Here is a 19,158-nt window from a genome sequence, read left to right as displayed (position 1 = left end):
GCTTTGATCACGATCCTTGACAGGGAGGAGTGTGGCGGGTACGACATGATCCTTGGCAGGAAGAAGTAGTGGCTACAGGCACGAACCTTGGCAGGAAGGAGGGGTTGAAGCGGCTTCGACTCCTGGAGATGACGTTGAAGCGGTTCCTGGGGGAACGTTGAAGTAGAGCGGCTACTGGACCGAATGTTAAAGCAGAGCGGCTGCTGGACCGAACGTTGAAGCAGAGCGGCTTCTGGAGAGAACGTTGAAGCGGATCCTAAAGCGAACGTTGAAGCGGAGAAGCTTCTGGAGAGAAACGTTGAAGCGGCTTCTGGAGCGATCGTTGAAGCGGCTTCTGAAGAGAAACGTTAAAGTGGAGCGGCTCCTGGAGAGAAACGTCGAAGCGGCTTCTGGAGAGAACCTTGAAGCGGTTTCTGGAGAGAAACGTTGAAGCGGAGCATGGAGCGAAACGTTGAAGCGACTCCTGGAGACAACGTTTGAAGCAGAATCTGGAGCGAAACGTTGAAGCGGCTTCTGGAGAGAATGTCGAAGCAGATCCTGGAGCGAACTCCAGTGAAAGATCCATTAACCCTTGACTTCGAAAAAAGAGTTGATACGATATGACAGATGGGAAGACGGCGCACAAATAGTCCTGGTCGACAAGTCATGTTTTCTCTTCCTGGGAAAAAATACGCTACTTCTGTTTGATTTTCCCTTGCAACTCTCAGAGTCTTGATGGTTACAATGTTGAAGTCGGAGGCCGCGGAAATCAATACGCTTTCAAACTCGACACCTTTCAGGTGAGTAGTGGTTAGGAGTCCCAAGTTACATTTACCATCTGTACCTTCCAAGAGAGACTGGGATTTCGGGGTAGCTTCTCCAATTAAAGACAATCGCCTGCCCGATGCAACACAGTTGAGGGCTGAAAATATATGCTCCATCATAGATTACACGTTTTTGTGAATAGAGTCCCCAGAAAGCATTAATGCACAACTACACCAATTGATGTTCAATCACATTTGGATCATGACAATCCAACGCCCGAATTATGAATCCCTTGACATAATCATTCAGATGTTCGTTGTTTCGCTCCCTTTGAGTTGTGGCCATGTCCATCTGAGTTTTGGCAAGAACTTCCTGTCCCTCCATTAAATCGACAATGGTAATGGTAGGTTGGTTTCCTCTAGCTCCTCCAGTCTCTCGTCCGGACGAAGAAGTGGTAGCACCCCTGGTGATGATTGGAGGCGTCATACTCGAAGGAATATTAGGAGTAGCGACGGCTCTGTTTATGGTAATAGGAGGCGTCACGCCAGAGGGGATGCTTCCGGTGCTGCTGGTGTTGGTGCTAGAGGGCGTAACGCCATGGGATGTATTGATTGCGCTTGCGTACGGTACATTGGTGTTGGTCATTCCCTTTTGCTCTCGTTGGATAAGTCCACATACTCTGTCTGCATCGTCGGTGGCGGGGGCACAGACCTCAGACAAGGATTCAACATTTTTTGTGCCATCTCTAAAATTGGTGGCATTCTCGGAGCGAATGTTTGCTGGATCTTGCTACAACTGGTTTTCCATACTCTTTAAGAGACAAAACATCTCATTTTGCAGCTTGACAATATCAGTTTGATTTGCGACAACATATTCTAATATTTTTGCCATACCTTCCATGGTGATTGGATTTCGAGCATCAGCGGCTCTGGAAGTGTTTGAGATGGCCGGGGTAACTCATGAGGCGGAAAGTTGGGATTGGTGATTGAATTGAATTCTGGTTAAGGATTGAATTTAGACCTAAGATCCACCATCTTGAGTTTGGGAAAATTGGAATGAAAATTGAGAAATTGGCTTCGCAACCGAGAGATTAATCTCTCACTGTGGTCGAAAATTGTTTGCGGGTGAAAACTGTTTCTGCTGGTTTTGGTAAATTTGGGTGTGTTGATGAGAAACGAGCTTGTTGATGGTGGTTTTTAGTTCAGGGATAAAGTTGTAAATTTCCCGCAATTAATATACTGTCACTCTGCAAAGAGACAGATCCATGTAAAAGTGATGAGTGTCCAACCTCTTCACTGACACATTTATTGAGCAATTCAATATATTCACATGAAATTTACCCAGAATGGTGCATGTAGCAACAATCCCAGATGTTTTGTAAATTTTGGCACCTTGCCTGTATTATTCAGTTAATATAAGTTTCTTTGAACGCTTTCTGTGCTGTGTTCCCCGGCTGAACCCTTAATATTGATATGGCATGACAATTTGTGTTCACTCGCAACAGAGTAGCATGAATTTCCAAGTATCAAGGCTAAGGTCCTTGCATAAAGTATTTAATCGAAAAGCATATTGCTCTCTGGCAATGAACTTAAAGAACTCTATGTCAACACATAAAATTCAATCAATTTGGTGATAATTCACAAGATTTAGATATTACCCTGACTAATTTGCAAAAATTAGGATTTTGCGCCCTGCGCAGTATATTAGACCTTGCCTGTCGAAATTAATCCTAGGCGAACTAGGCAGTTAATCCGCCATGGATTATTAGGTGCAAAATCCTACCCACAATCAGAAAACAAGGAATAAAGGAGCCGCGGAATAGGAGAAACAACAAAAGGAGGTGTGGCCATGCCACAGGCCAGCCGGCGCCACTTGCAAGTGGTCACACCCCATGCTTCTCGAACCGGCCCCTATTCCCCCCACACGCACATGAGTTGTGGCTGGGCTCATACTTGCCGACCCTATTTCCCATCGACTAATCAGGTCGGTTTAAATCCGCCACACGCACACTAGAAGTGTGGCCACACTCATACTTGGACGACCCTTCTTTTAATCGACCAACCAGGTCGCTCAAAACCTGCCACAGTATTGAAAGAGGCAAGGTTGCGCCAGATGATCACAATGGAAAATTAGCTTTCCAAAGTCGCGCCAATACGCTAATTAGAATGCCAAACGTGCATGCCAAATGTGCCGTTCCGATCTAGCATGCTAGTGACATGCCGAACATGCCATGCCTCGCCAAAACACTAATTGGCATGCTAAACATGCCGAACGTGCCACTTTTCCACAAAAGCATGCAGAACGTGGCAACGTACCATAAATAGCGCGCCAACGTGCTAACCCACCTCTTGTTCATGGTCAAACGCCATAACATATTCCAATTAGGGTATTACAAACATGGCTCTTCCTTGGTGGCATTGGTCGAAACCCTAATTTTCAGTTGAGGCCCAATTACGCCACTTTGGCCCCACAACATGCCACGAGCCATGTGGGACCCGCCAAACCCTAAAAATGGCGCCATTCTATAACCACCCGTGGCCATCCTTGTGTCTGTGGTTATTCCCATGTTATAGCTTGCCATAATTCCTTTAATGTGGCCGTGGCGGCGATTGCATAAGACGCCACCGTGTCGCGGCCATGCCACACGCGCTAATTAGGGTTTCGATATGCCAAACCCTAATTTAGCTAAAGTTGCCACGCCAACTAAGTCAGTTAATTCTCCTAAGGCCTTAAAGTTTGATGTAACAACAAGGCCAATGTTGCCGGAGCCATATTTGGGTCTAACACTAATATGCCAAAATAGCTGCCATGGCTACGCCAGGCGCCGCTATATGCCACTACGCCATTGGCGTGTTCCAATAACGCCATTGTGCTACCATCATGCGCCAACATAATGTGGCCATAATCAATGGCCACCCTTTCTCATGAGTTACAATCTCAGCCTTTCAAATTCACCACAGAATTGGCAGGCTTGTGGCAAGTTTTGGGCGACCAACCAAGACAAGCCAAATAGCATCACATGCTATTCTCCTGTGGCAAGTCTCCTGACTTTGACTTGCCACACATAGCAATCTGCTACACGTTTTCCACGAAAACACTCGAGACATCAAACATGTCACAAACTGGGGGATGCTCATCAGGGTATTGGTCTGGCGCATTACAACGTGTGGCGTGCAACACGCCCATTATAAGAAAGCGTCAGAAAGCAGAGCAGTTAGTGGCGGTAAGAAGTAGTGGGTGTAAACTAACCAGTTTCCTACATGGTGAGAACGTGGTCTCTGGGATTTACACATAATACCACTTCTCCATTACTCAATCACTCTCCCTTTCTACGAGATCAGGTTGCGTTCAATATGACTTGTATAAATAGGTTTTACTTATTTCCACAAAACAACAAGTTTTGGTGGGAACAACAACACAATATCTAGAAAAATACCAAAGAACTGATAGCTTACATTCCGCAAGCCAGTTCCACATTCTGATAAAGTCATAAAATAGACACACCTTCAGAATTAACCATTCTGGTCTCAACACCTTCTTCGCTTCCCTCCCTAAGACCAACCCTTCTCCTTCACTTTGTAATCGAAGCTATCCTGGAACGGCCATTTCATGTTTTAGGCCAGGATTGTACAGATTGATCTCTCGAATCTAAAGTACTCCCGTGCAGTGCATTTGTTTTAGGTTTGTTTCTCATCCACACACCCAAATTTACCAAAACAAGCTGAAACAGTTTTTACCCATAAACAACTGGAGACCACAATGGGAGATTAATCTCTCGGTTGCAATACCAGTTTCCCATTTCATTTTTCAATCCCAATTTCAAGATGATAGAGCTCTGGTCCGGGTCAGCAACAAACTCTGATGCCACCGGCGCTGAAAACGCCCTTGATATCAACGTTCATTCCAGTGACAGCAATGTACCACCTGTCAGCATGATCAACACCCGCGGAGCGGCAGACTCTACCACCAACACCAGCAGTATAGGAAACGTTCCCTTAGGCATTACACCTCCGATCACCAGATCCAGAGCCGCTTCCACCACCCCCATTGTTTCTTCAAGTGTGACGCCTCCAGTTGTCACCAAAGCTGCTGTCACTCCCCCATCAGGAGGAGAGACCGGAGGATCCAGAGGAAGCCAACACCCTATTACCATTGTTGATTTGATGGAAAGACTAAAAATTCTTGTTAAGGCTCAGACGGAAATGGCCACAACACAAAAGGAGTTAAACAATGAACATCCGAATAATTAGTCAAAGGATTCAGAATTCGGGTGTTAGATTGTCATAAACCAGATGTGACTGAACATCAATTGGAGCAGTTGTGCATTAATGCTTTCTGGGGAATCTGGTCACAAAACCATGTAATCTATGATGGAGAAAGTGTGTGAGATTCTCTATTTCTCCAAGGTGCAGCGCCGAGATATATTTTCGGTCCTCAACCGTGTTGCATTGGCGCTACGACCTTCGCTTTAGAAGCCATTTCAACATTCTCTCCAGAAGCCGCCAATCCTTCCTGCCAAGGTTCGTTCCCGTAGCCTCCACTCCTCCCTGTCAAGGATTGTGATCGCAACCAACCAAGTCTCTTCTGATCACAGCTGCTGCCAAGAACCGCTGCTGCTCGTTTATTGATACCAGCCAGAGCTTCACCATAGCAACAACCACTAAAAAGAATATTGTGTCCATGTGATTTTCCAAGCATCCCATCCAGGAGTGTATATTAATCTTGTATCAAATCACAGAGGCGTGGATTCAAGGCGGTGCAATCAAAGTAAGCTACACTTGGGGACTGAAGCCTCCTTCAGGTTTAGAAGTTTAAACGCAGTCACCGCCTTACTAGCGAATGCAATGGAAGAACATCTTCCACGAGAAAAAAAGCTCATGACAATTACACATGGGGACTTTTGTCACGCTGCTTACTCACGGGAGAGCCTGATACACCTAAAGCCCATCATACGCGAAAGACATGCCTGGCGGAGACAAAGTTAAGTAACCATCCTTAAACTAAATGTTTTATATATATTAGGTAAATTTTAAATCTCTTAGTGTTGAGACGTGAAAATTCCTCAACACTCACCACTGTGTTTCCAAACAAACTGCCTCAACACATTTTTTCCTCTTAGTGTTGAGACGTGTAAATTCCTCAATACTCACTATTGTGTTTCCAAGCATGCTGCCTCAACACACCTTTCCTCGTAGAATTCCTCAACACTTACTACTGTGTTGCTAGGCATGCTTCCTCAACACATCCTTCCTCTTAGTGTTGAGACGTGTAACTTCCTCAACACTCACTACTCTGTTGCTAGGCATGCTTCCTTAACACACATTTCCTCTTATTGTTGGGACGTGTAAATTCCTCAATACTCACTACTGTGTTGCCAGGCATTCTGCCTCAACACACATTTCCTCTTAGAGTTGAGACGTGTATATTTCTCAACACTCACTACTGTGTTGCTAGGCATGCTTTCTCGACACATCCTTCTACTTAGTGTTGAGACGTGTAAATTCCTCAACACTCAATATTGTGTTGCCAGGCATGCTTCCTCAATACACCTTTCCTCTTAGTGTTGAGACGTGTAAATTCCTCAACACTCACTACTGTGTTGCTAGGCATGCTTCCTCAACAAATCCTTCCTCTTAGTGTTGAGACGTGTAAATTCCTCAACACTCACTATTGTTTTGCCAGGAATGCTTCCTCAACACACCTTTCCTATTAATGTTGAGACGTGTAAATTCCTCAACACTCGCTATTGTGTTGCTAGGCATGCTTCCTCAACACATCATTCCTCTTAGTGTTGAGACGTGTAAATTCCTCAACACTCACTACTGTGTTTCCAGGCATGTTGCCTCAACACACCTTTACTCTTAGTGTTGAGACGTGTAAGTTCCTCAACACTCACTACTGTGTTGCTAGGCATGCTTCCTCGACACATCCTTCCATTTAGTGTTGAGACGTGTAAATCCTCAACACTCACTACTGTGTTGCCAGGCATGCTGCCTCAACACACCTTTCCTCTTAGTGTTGAGACGTGTAAAATCCTCAATACTCACTACTGTGTTTCCAGGCATGCTGACTCAACACACCTTTCCTCTTAGTGTTGAGACGTGTAAATTCCTCAACATTCACTGCTGTGTTGCTAGGCATGCTTCCTCAATACCTCGTTCCTCTTAGTGTTGAGACGTGTAAATTCCTCAACACTCACTACTGTATTGCCAGGCATGCTGCCTCAACACACCTTTCCTCTTAGTGTTGAGACGTATAAATTCCTAAACACTCACCATTGTATTGCCAAGCAAACTTCTTCAACACATTTTTCCTCTTAGTGTTGAGACGTTCAAACTCCTCAACACTGACCACTGTGTTGCCAGGAAAACTACCTCAACATATTTTTACCCTTAGTGTTGAGACGTTCAAACTCCTCAACACTCACCGCTGTGTTGCCAGGCAAACTGCCTCAACACATTTTTCCTCTTAGTGTTGAGACGTTCAAACTCATCAACACTTACCATTGTGTTGCCAGGAAAACGACTCAACACATTTTCCTCTTAGTGTTGAGACGTTCAAACTCCTCAACACTCACCACTGTGTTTCCAAGCAAACTGCTTCAACGCATTTTTCCTCTTAATATTGAGACGTTCAAACTCCTCAACACTCACCACTGTGTTTCCAGGCAAACTGCTTCAACACATTTTTCCTCTTAGTGTTGAGACGTTCAAACTCCTCAACACTCACAACTGTATTGCCAGGAAAACTTCCTCAACATATTTTTTCCTCTTAGTGTTGAGACGTTCAAACTCCTTGACACTCACCACTGTGTTTCCAGGAAAACTGCTTCAACACATTTTCCCTCTTAGTGTTGAGACGTTCAAAATCCTCAACACTCACCACTGTGTTGCCAGGAAAACTGCCTCAACAAAATTTTCCTTTTAGTGTTGAGACGTTCAAACTCATCAATACTCAACGTTGTGTTGCCAGGCAAACTGCCTCAACACATTTTTCCTCTTAGTGTTGAGACGTTCAAACTCCTCAATACTCACCACTGTGTTGCCAGGCAAACTGCCTCAACACATTTTCCTCTTAGTGTTGAGGCGTTCAAACTCCTCAACACTCACCGTTGTGTTTCCAGGAAAATTGCCTCAACAAATTTTTCCTCTTGGTGTTGATACGTGAAAATTCCTCAACACTCATTATTGTGTTGCCAGGCAAACTTCCTCAACACATTTTTCCTCTTAGTGTTGAGACGTTCAAACTCCTCAACACTCACCATTGTGTTACTAGGAAAACTTCCTCAAAACCTTTTCCTCTTAGTGTTGAGACGTTCAAACTCCTCAACACTCACCACTGTGTTGCAAGGCAAACTGCTTCAATACATTTTTTTCTCTTAGTGTTGAGACGTTCAAACTCCTCAACACTCACTACTGTGTTTTCAGGTAACTTGCCTCAACACATCTTTACTCTTAGTGTTGAGATGTACAAATTCCTCAACACTCACTACTGTGTGGTCATCAACACTGCCTCAATACTGGCGTCTCCACCACCTCAACACTCATCTTTGTATTCAAGGCTCGCTGCACCAACACTACATTGTACCAGTACTCCGTGGCCTAGACAGAAGCGCGCCAGCACAAATATTGCGGGTTGCTCATGCCTCTTTCCAAAGGTCAATCGAATTTTCCTGGTAATCTTCTCATGTCTTGCCTTTTCGATTTTTTTATCCTTGTCTGTCACCATCTCATGCTTACCCTGCAACAATGCCACTATTACGTGCTAAGCAGGGGACTTATTGTTGATGGTGGTTTTTAGTTCAGGGATAAAGTTGTAAATTTCCCGCATTTAATATATTGTCACTCTGCAAAGAGATAGAGCCATGTAAAAGTGATGAGTATCCAACCTCTTCACTGGCGCATTTATTGAGAAATTCAATATATTCACATGAAATTTACCCAGAATGGTGCATGTAGCAACAATCCCAGATGTTCTGTAAATTTGGGCACCTTGCCTGTGTTATTCAGTTAATATAAGTTTCTTTGAACGCTTTCTGTGCTGTGTTCCCCGGCTGAACCCTTGATATTGATATGACATGACAATTTGTGTTCACTCGCAGCAAAGTAGCACGAATTTCCAAGTATCAAAGCTAAGGTCCTTGCATAAAGTATTCAATCAGAAAGCATACTGCTCTTTGGCAATGAACTTAAAGAACTCTATGTCAACACATAAAATTCAATCCATTTGGTGATAATTCACAAGATTTAGATGTTACCCTGACTAATTTGCAAAAATTAGGGTTTTGCGCCCTGCGCAGTATATTAGACCTTGCCTGTCGAAATTAAGCCTAAGCGAACTAGGCAATTAATCCGCCATGGATTAGTAGGTGAAAAATCCTGCCCACAATCAGAAAACAAGGAATAAAGAATCTTCGGAATAGGAGCAGCAACAAAAGGAGGTGTGGCCATGCCACGGGCCAGCCGGCGCCACTTTCAAGTGGCCACACCCCATGCTGCTCGAACCGGCTCTTATTCCCGCCACACGCACATGAGTTGTGGCTGGGCCCATACTTGCCGGCCATATTTCCCATCGACCAATCAGGTCGCTTTAAATACGCCACACGCACACTAAAAGTGTGGCCACACTCATACTTGGCCGGACCCTCTTTTAATCGACCAATCAAGTCGCTCTAAACCTGCCACAATATTAAAAGAGGAAAGGTTGCGCCAGATGATAACAATGACAAATTGGTTTTCCAAAAGTCGCGCCAATAAACTAATTGGCATGCCAAACGTGCATGTCAAACGTGTCTTTCCGCTCCGGCATGCTAGTGACATGCCGAACGTGCCATGCCTCTCCAAAACACTAATTCGCATGCCAAACATGCCGAACGTGCCACTTTGCCACAAAAGCATGTCGAACGTGGAAACGTACCATAAATAGCGCGCCAACGTGCTAACCCACCTCTTGCTCATGGCAAAACGCCATAACATATTCCAATTAGGGTATTCCAAACATGGCTCTGCCGTGGAGGCATCGGTCGAAACCCTAATTTCTAGTTGCGTCCCAATTACGCCACTTTGGCCCCACAACATGCCACGAGCCATGTGGGACCCGCCAAACCCTAAAAATTGCGCCATTATACAACCACCCGTGGCCATCCTTGTGTCTGTGGTTACTCCCATGTTATGGCTTGCCATAATTTCTTTAATGTGGTCATGGGGGCGATTGCATAAGACGCCACCGTGCCGCGGCCATATCACACGCGCTAATTAGGGTTTCGATATGCCAAACCCTAATTTAGCTAAAGTTGCCACGCCAACTAAGTCAGTTAATTCTCCTAAGGCCTTAAAGTTTGATGTAACAACAAGGCCAATGTTGTCGGAGCCATATTTGGGTCTAACACCAATATGCCAAAATAGCTGCCATAGCTACGTCAGGCGCCACTATGCCATTGGCATGCCGCTATATGCCACTACGCCATTGGAGTGTTCCAATAACGCCATTGTGCTACCATCAGGCTCCAACAGAATGTGTCCATAATCAATGACCACCCTTTCTCATGAGTTACAATCTCAGCCATCCAAATTCGACACAGAATTGACAGGCTTGTGGCAAGTTTTGGGCGACCAACCAAGACAATCCAAATAGCATCACATGCTATTCTCGAGACGTCAAACATGTCACAAACTGGGGGATGCTCATCAGGGTATTGGTATGGCGCTTTACAACGTGTGGCGTGCAACACGCCCATTATAAGAAAGCGTCAGAAAGCAGGGAAGTTAGTGGCGGTAAGAAGTAGTGGGTGTAAACTAACCAGTTCCCTACACATATAATCCCACTTCTCCATTACTCAATCACTCCCACTTTCTACGAGATCAGGTTGCGTTCAATATGACTTGTATAAATAGGTTTTACCTATTTCCACAAAACAACAAGTTTTGGTGGGAACAACAACACAATATCTAGAAAAATACCAAAGAACTGATAGCTTACATTCCACAAGCCAGTTCCACATTCTGATAAAGTCATAAAATAGCCACACCTTCAGAATTAACCATTCTGGTCTCAACACCTTCTTCGCTTCCCTCCCTAAGACCAACCCTTCTCCTTCACTTTGTGACCGAAGCAAGCCTGGAATGGACATTTCTTGGTTTAGGCCAGGATTGTACAGATTGATCTCTCAAATCTAAAGTACTCCTGTGCAGTGCATTTGTTTTAGGTTTAGATTTGTTTCTCATCCACACACCCGAATTTACCAAAACCAGCAGAAACAGTTTTTACCCATAAACAGAGCCTAAATCTTAAACAAATGCACTTCACGGGAGTACTTTAGATTCGAGAGATCAATCTGTGCAATCCTCGCCTAAACCAAGAAATGGCCGTTCTAGTCTTGCTTCGGTCACAAAGTGAAGGAGAAGGGTTGGTCTTAGGGAAGGAAGCGAAGATGGTGTTGAGACTAGAATGGTTAATTCTGAAGGTGTGGCTATTTTATGACTTGTATCAGAATATGGAACTGGCTTGCATAATGTAAGCTATCAGTTCTTTGGTGTTTTCTGGATACTGTGTTGTTGTTAACCAAACTGTTTCCTTCTGGTCGAAATAGGTAAAACCTATTTATACAAGTCATAATTGAACGCACCCTGATCTCGTAGAAAGTGGGAGTGATTGAGTGATGGAGAAGTGGGGTAATGTATAAATGCCAGAGACCACGTTCCCACTGTGAAGGAAACGGATTAGCTTACGCCCACTACTTCTTACCGCCACTAACTGCCCTGCTTTCTGATACTTTCTTATAATGGACGTGTTGCACGCCGCACGCTGTAAACCGCCAGACCAATACCCTGATGAACATCCCCCAGTTTGTGACATGTTTGATGTCTCGAGTATTTTCGTGGAAAATGTGTAGCAGATTGCTGAACGGGTCTTGTATGCAAGACTTAGCTATTCTAATTAATTGTATGCCAACTAAGTAGCATATAGCCATGTGTGGCAAGTCAAATTCAAGATACCTGCCGCAGGAAAATAGCATGTGATGCTATTAGGCTTTTCTTGGCTGGTCACCTCAAACTTGCCGCAGGCCTGTCAATTCTGTGGCGAATTTGTACTGCTGAGATTGTGGCCTGTGAGAAAGGGTGGTCGTTGATTATGGCCATATTCCATTGGCATCTGATAATATAAAAGTGGCATCATTGGCATATGCCGATGATATGATGTCATATTTAACGCATGCCGGTGGCATAGTGGCGCCTGGAGTATCCGTGGAAGCCATTTTGGCATATTGGTGTTAGACCCAAATATGGCTCCAGCAACATTGGCTCCTGTTGCTATATCAAACTTAAGGCCTTAGGAGAATTACTTGACTTGGTTGGCTTGGCAACTTTAGCTAAATTATGGTTTGGCATATCGAAACTCTAATTAACGCGTGTGGCATGGCCGCAACACGGTGACGTTTTCGTGCAAACGGTGCCATGGCCATGCCAAAGGAACTATAGCAAGGCCATAATGTGGAAACGACCACAGGAGCAAGGGTTTCTATGAGTGGATATGGTATGGCGCCATTCTTAGGGTTTCCTGGGTCCCGCATGGCTGGTGGCATGTTGGTATGCACATTTAGTGCATGGCATGTTTGGCATGCCATTAGCATGCGAAGCGGGATGATACGTTTGGCATGCACGTTTGGAACACCATTGGCATGTTGGCGCGGTTTTGGAAAGCCAATTTGGCATTGTGACCATCTGGCGCAATTTTGCCTATTTTAATACTGTGGCAGGTTTAGAGCGACCTGATTGGTCGATAAAAAGAGGGTCCGGACAAGCATGGGCGTGGCCACACTTCCAGTGCGCCTAACGGATTTAAAGCGACCTGATTGGTCGATGGGAAATGGGGCCCAACAAGTATGGGCCCAACCACAACTCATGTGTGTGTGGCTGGTTTAAGGTGATAGGTGTTGTAAACACCTACTTTTATATCTAGTATTTATGCTTTCTTTGCGAGTGTTCTTGTAAATTATGTATCTTATGTTTGAATTTGAGTTATTAGGTACTTTAGAAAGGTCGATTCACAAGCGAGTTACATTTGGAGCCAGCTAGGGATGCATCAAAGGAGGTGAAGAATAAATTATCGGTTCCCTGAAACCGGCAAGCCATACATGAACTGGTTGTCCCTTAGCCAATATAGTGGGGTGGCTGTATCGATTCTTACACCACACCCTAGAATTCAGAAGAGAATTATTTCTCAATCATTTGGTTTCAAACTCAAAGGGGTGTGCGGCTGTTAAATGCAACCATAATTAGACGGATCGAATCGAGAAATTCAGGAAGAGATTGAGACAATGAAACCTTATGAATCAGGATTGGGAGGAATTTAGAGATGATCAAGAACACAAGAGGAAGGAGAATTACAGCTGCTACTGTTGCTGTTGATGTTAATGGAACCAGTGTTTTGAATCTGGGTTGAAATTAGGGTTCTGAGATTTTTATGAAGAGGAGAAGAGGATTTAAAGTCTGGGTAGAAAAGGATGAATGGGTTTCTGTTGATTTCAAGTTTGACTGAGATTTGCAGTTCATAGGTGGAGATTCAGATGAACAAATGAGCTGCTACGCCATGAAATTGAAGAAGGGTTTTGCACCTGTTGAAGTCAAGAAGAAAAAGAAGAAGTTGCAGTTGCAGTTGCAGATGGGTTTCAGCTCAGATGGCGTTGAATGGTAGCTGGGAATTGATTGTACAGATTATGGAAGCTGTGGTGGATCTGCATTGGTTGCAAGAGCAGGTGGCTAGTCATGTTGTTGCTGGTGACTGAAATTGACAGCTGAGACTATATGGTTTGAATTTATTAGTAGTTTGGTTATCACTGAAATGAAGAAGAGAATCTTAGCATTATGAGCTGAAAGAAGAATGGGTTAGCATCAAAAACAAGTCTGAGTATTGCAGGTGGTGATTATAAGGGTTACATTATGAATAATTTGTGAACTGAAATGGGAAGTAAGATTTGTGTGTGACTGAGATGGAATACAGGTGGTTGTATAAGGGTTGCTGGTTTGTTGGCTTGTGAAACTGGAGGTGTTGTTAGTTCTAGGTTTGAGATGAAGGGCGCAGAGAAGGTTAAGTGTGAAACTGAATTAGCCGCGAATATGGTGGATGTTTGTCTTGTGAAGCCGTAGTTGTTGATTGTGTATGTTGCAGGTAATGTTGCAGTTGAAGTTGCAGACAGGTTGAAGCAGCAGTAGATTCCAATAGAGTGAAATGGTGGTGTCTGTTGGGTGCAATAATCAAAAACAAGGAAAAATCAAATAAGAAAAAGTTATTGATACTTAGATCCTTTATAATGGAAGTGATCGATTTGATGAAACGAATGAGCTCCCTATATCTCCGCAACAGCAACAAGGCAAAACTTTGGAAAAACAGAGTGAGTCACGTGTTCAACACGTTGCCCTTAAGACATTAGCGCCCGGCTACACTCAAGAGTGATGCTATAGCCCTCACAGGACGGATATCTTCAGGATAAAACACCCTAATACACCTACTACTAGCATATGTAGTAGATGCTCAACTTGAGCTTGGCAACTCCGAAAAAACCATAAAGGAAAATCTCGAACGCTTGAGACAATAATATAAAATATTTTTTTCCCTTGGGGGTCCCTCTAAATATAGAGCAACCCCTTTCCCATAGATTTTACAAAAGTAGTGAATTTGTTTATATAATTGACAAATACAACTTAAGAAGAAAAACTCCCCGATGTGGGACTAAAAGGTTTATATAGTTTGTTAAAACTACTAAAAATTGGAAACTCCACAATGTGGGACTAAAAAGTTTCATTTATAAAAGAAAACAATAAATTATAATTTTTATTAAAAATTTAAAAAAATATTCTTTTTATTAATCGTTTTCCAACAATCCCCCACATGAATGAAAACTCAATAAAACATGAAAACACAGATAGATCTTGGTAAATGAACATCCCAACCTCACGATCCAAACAGACTGATTGTGCAAGTGTTGAAATCATACTAGTCTTTTCGACGTCCTCTCCCTCACACAAAAGTGTGTTGACCCCAGGTCATACCATGGATTGCATAAATCATAATAATATTGAGAGCTTTCATCTTTAGTTCTCACATGGTGAGACTATAGGTATCTTTCACCAAAGTGAAAAAGCATGAACTAGTGAATCCTTAGTGACCTTTAGGTCCTAAGTTCCAGTAATACCAAAACCATCAAAACGAAAATCACATAAAAAGCGCAGGAAATACCATTTTAGGCAGAGGTGTCCATGAGGTCTTGAACCTTTGCTTAGTGAGATATTACCGGAATTACTTGCTAGAGACAGTGAACTATGTCTTGAACTGCTAGCATTTGATGTAATTCGCGATAACAACCATGGGTGATATCTCCAAGATTGCTGCCAAGCTCGTGTAGTTTTGTCCAATTTGGCCCTGGACATATCATGTTTCTCAGAATGCTCTAGAGAATCAAAACTCATATTCTCATAGGAAGCGGCCCACTTCCTCATTCAGATAGGTGAGTTTCCATAAAGATTGCTACTACTACACCCCACTTCAATCTTAAATTGAAACTATAGAACTCATTAAGACTTCTTAAAAGTCATCCTTCACATGCAGTCACACTATCACGTCTACACCATAGGGAAGGGACAGAGAATAAAATTCTCTGATAGTGTTTACCTTTACCCACCACAAATTAGTTGTCTCATTCGAAACCTTGATCTTGGGATCTCCAGTCAGCAAGGTTGAGTATCCTTCATGGCAAGTTTAATTTATGAGCTTAAGCCCCTTCCCCCTCGATGCATTTCTAACTATCTCTTGGGATAAACCTTTCGTCAAAGATTGTGCGATATTCTCCTTGGACTTTATCCAATCAATGGAAATAACGCCGATTGAGATTAATTATTTTCAGATTTAGCTATTATAATGTATAGATATAGCTGGCACCGGCCTATGCCAGAGAGGAATGTCTTCTAAAAAACATCTTAGGCACTCGGCCCCCTCTCGTGCTTTATCTAACTCAATACTCTCAGATTCCATAATAAATTGAGCAATATATGTTTATTTGTAAATCTTCCAAAAACAAACCCTGATGCTAGAGTGAAACATATCCACTCGTAGACTTAGACTCCTCTGAGTCAACTATCCAGTTTACATCACAAAGTCCCTCAAGGACAACAAGATATCTTTGATAAATCAAATAAAAGGTAATAGAGTATTTTAGGTACCATAATACTCTAGTCAGTGCATCTGAATGCTATTGCTCTGGATTACAATTATATCTACTTAACTTACTCACAATATAGGCAATGTCTGGACTCTTACAGTTCATTAAATTCATCAGACATCCTATAACTCTTGAGTATTCAAGTTAAGATACTCCATTACCCTTTTTTCTTGAGTCTACAAGAATAATCGTACGGAGTACAAGCAGGCTTACAATCACACTGATTGTATCTCTTAAGCACAAATTCAAATAATGAGAATGACTAAGACTACATATGTTAGATTATTTTCTAATCCTCATCCCTAAGATTACATCAACAGGGCCTAAGTCTTTCAAGTCAACGTTCTCATTCAGCGCATGTTTTTAGTGGAATTAATCACATCTATGTTTGTATCAAGTATAAGCATATCATCAACATACAAGCATACAATCACACAGGCATCCTTAACAAGTTACTTGTAAATATACTTGTCAGATTCATTAACTTAAATCCACTACATTATCACATGATCAAATTTTCCATGTCACTGTTTACGTGCTTATTTTATAAACCATACAAAATTTTGTTCAACTTACAAACTTTGTCATCATAACCTTTCACTACAAAGTCCTCAGGTTGGTCTATGTAAATTTCTTTATCTAATTCACGATTTTAGAAAAGCTGTCTTAACATCCATCTGATGTATCTCTAATTTTTTATGACAGCAATAACAATTAGCATCTCAACGAAGTAAATCTCGTCACATGTGAATAAGAATCAAGGAAATATACACCTTCTTTTAGTTTATAGCCTTTAGCTACCAACTTAGCCTAATATTTTTCTACAGTTCCATATACCTAATGTTTCCTCTTAAAGACTCATTTACATCTCATGGTCTTACTCTCTGGAGGTAAACTATAAACCTCCCAAGTCAGGTTCCGACGGACTGAGTCCATTTCACTAAATGAAGCTTCTTACCAGAATGGGGTTTCAGTAGATATCAAGGCTTCTTTACAAGTCCAGGGCTTAGACTAAGCTAGGCATGTTATGAAGTCGGCTTCATAAGAAGTCTCAAGTCTAATTGTTTTACTTCTCTTAGGCTCAACCTTAACTTCATCTTCCTTTAAGATAAGTTCTGACTATTTGAAAATAAATCTAGGGGATCAACATCACATCTCTAATGAGGTACATGTTTAAGAATAAACATGTTCAAAGAACTCGGCATCCCTAGATTATGTAATAGTATTCACAACAAATTCAGAAAAATCACACCAAAGTATGAAAAATCAGAACACACAACCAAAAATCTATATGTAGAAGTATACTCATCATACCTTATATGAAGACACAATCAACATTTTTGGTTTCTATCTAGTTCTTCTAGGAAGAGGAATGACAATCTTAGTCAAACACCCCCACACTTTGACATATTCAAAATAAGGTCATCTACCTTTCCATAAATCATATGGAGTTTCATCTGATCCTTAAGGGTACTACATTCAGGATATACTAGTTAAGAGGACTGCCTCCTCCCACAAGACCGTAGGTAATCCTGAACTAATCAACATGACAATTATTATTTCCTTAAGGATACAATTAATATGTTCAAGGCTTCTAATTGGTTTTCAACTTCAAGTTTATACATCTTAAGGCTTCTAAGGCATCATCCTTATCCCTAAGCAAGTATACAAGATAGTACCTCGTACAATTATCTACGGAAGTTATAAACCATCTTTTACCATAGTGGTTTTGGGTTAAACTCATGTCAACTAGGCCTAACTGTATTAATTCTAAGGGATTAGAATTACTATGAACATTTGTGCTAAAATATTTTATAGCATATTCAAGTCACTTTTGTGTTCAAGATCCAAACTAAATTTGGGTACGAAGCCTATGCTACGCAGTCTATGCATTGACTTATAATTTACGGTTCCAAGTCTACCATGCAAAACATTCAAAGACACACAAAAGAAAGCACAAGAATCAACTATGTTCACTTCATCAGATTTTCCTTCAAACTTATATAGACCCTAAGTCCTATAACTGTTGCCTAAAAAATCAATACCCTTAGTTATAACAAGTTTTCCACATTTAATTAAGATCTTCAATCTTTTACCATCTTCAAGAGAACAAGATACAAGATTCTTTCATATGCTCGGGACATGAAAACTTCATTCAGTGTGAGAATATTACAGATATGAGCTTATGCTCGACCTTTCCCTTTTATGCAGCCTCTGTCGCAGATGAGTTACTCATATAGAGTTTCTCGACATCCCTTATCCTCTGATAAGAGGTGAACAGGTCTCTGTTTCAACAAACATACTTAGTGGCTTCAGAGTCCACCCACCAGTCTCTCACATTGGTTATTAAAATAACTTCCGACATCATGTCAATTAACTTGTTCTAATTTGTTTCAACTAAATTAGCATTAACTTTCTACTTATTAAGGTTTTATGTTGTCTACACTTTACTGCCGTATGGCCAGGAATTTTACAAACATAACAATCACCCTTAATTAAAGTAATGCCGGATTCAGTTTTACGAAACATACCTTTATTATGAAGACTATGCTTAGAGTTGTGTTTGATTTTCTCACATTTGTCAGCTTTGTAAGACTTGTGTTCATCCACATGCGCATTGTAGCCATGTTCCTTTTCAATTTCATGTCACAAACTTCGTTTATACTCTGACCACGGACACGGTAATTTCCCAATCACCTAATACACCATATCTCACAAACCTTAGTTCAGATAAAATATGAGTTTTGAAGATAATATCTAGATTTATAAACTTCGTTTAAACCACCATATCAAAAAACTCATGGTTACCCCATAAAAACTACTCTAGTTAACAACAAAATTCTGCCCGTCAGAATTTTTCAGGAACGTTTCTCAGTTTTGTAAAATATCAAAAAAATACTTTTACAACTCAAAAATTTCTGAAATTTTACGTGGGTAACTATCAGGATGGATAATACTTTTTGTCAAAAGGGTTCATCGAAATTACTTCTAGGTTAAGAGATAAACTCGAAACTCTACAGCTGACCAAAAATTCGTTTTTGTTTTTCACTCCACAATTAACATCCATGATTCACAAACCAACCAACCATTTTTTTATTATTACAAATACTAATGTCTTAAGATTGTTGGGTGCAATAATCAAAAACAAGGAAAAATCAAATAAGCAAAAGTTATTGATACTTAGCTCCTTTATAATGGAA

This window comes from Papaver somniferum, chromosome 2 (assembly GCF_003573695.1).
Source record: "Papaver somniferum cultivar HN1 chromosome 2, ASM357369v1, whole genome shotgun sequence".
Taxonomy (NCBI): Eukaryota; Viridiplantae; Streptophyta; class Magnoliopsida; order Ranunculales; family Papaveraceae; genus Papaver; species Papaver somniferum.
This window is presented reverse-complemented; position numbering follows the sequence as displayed.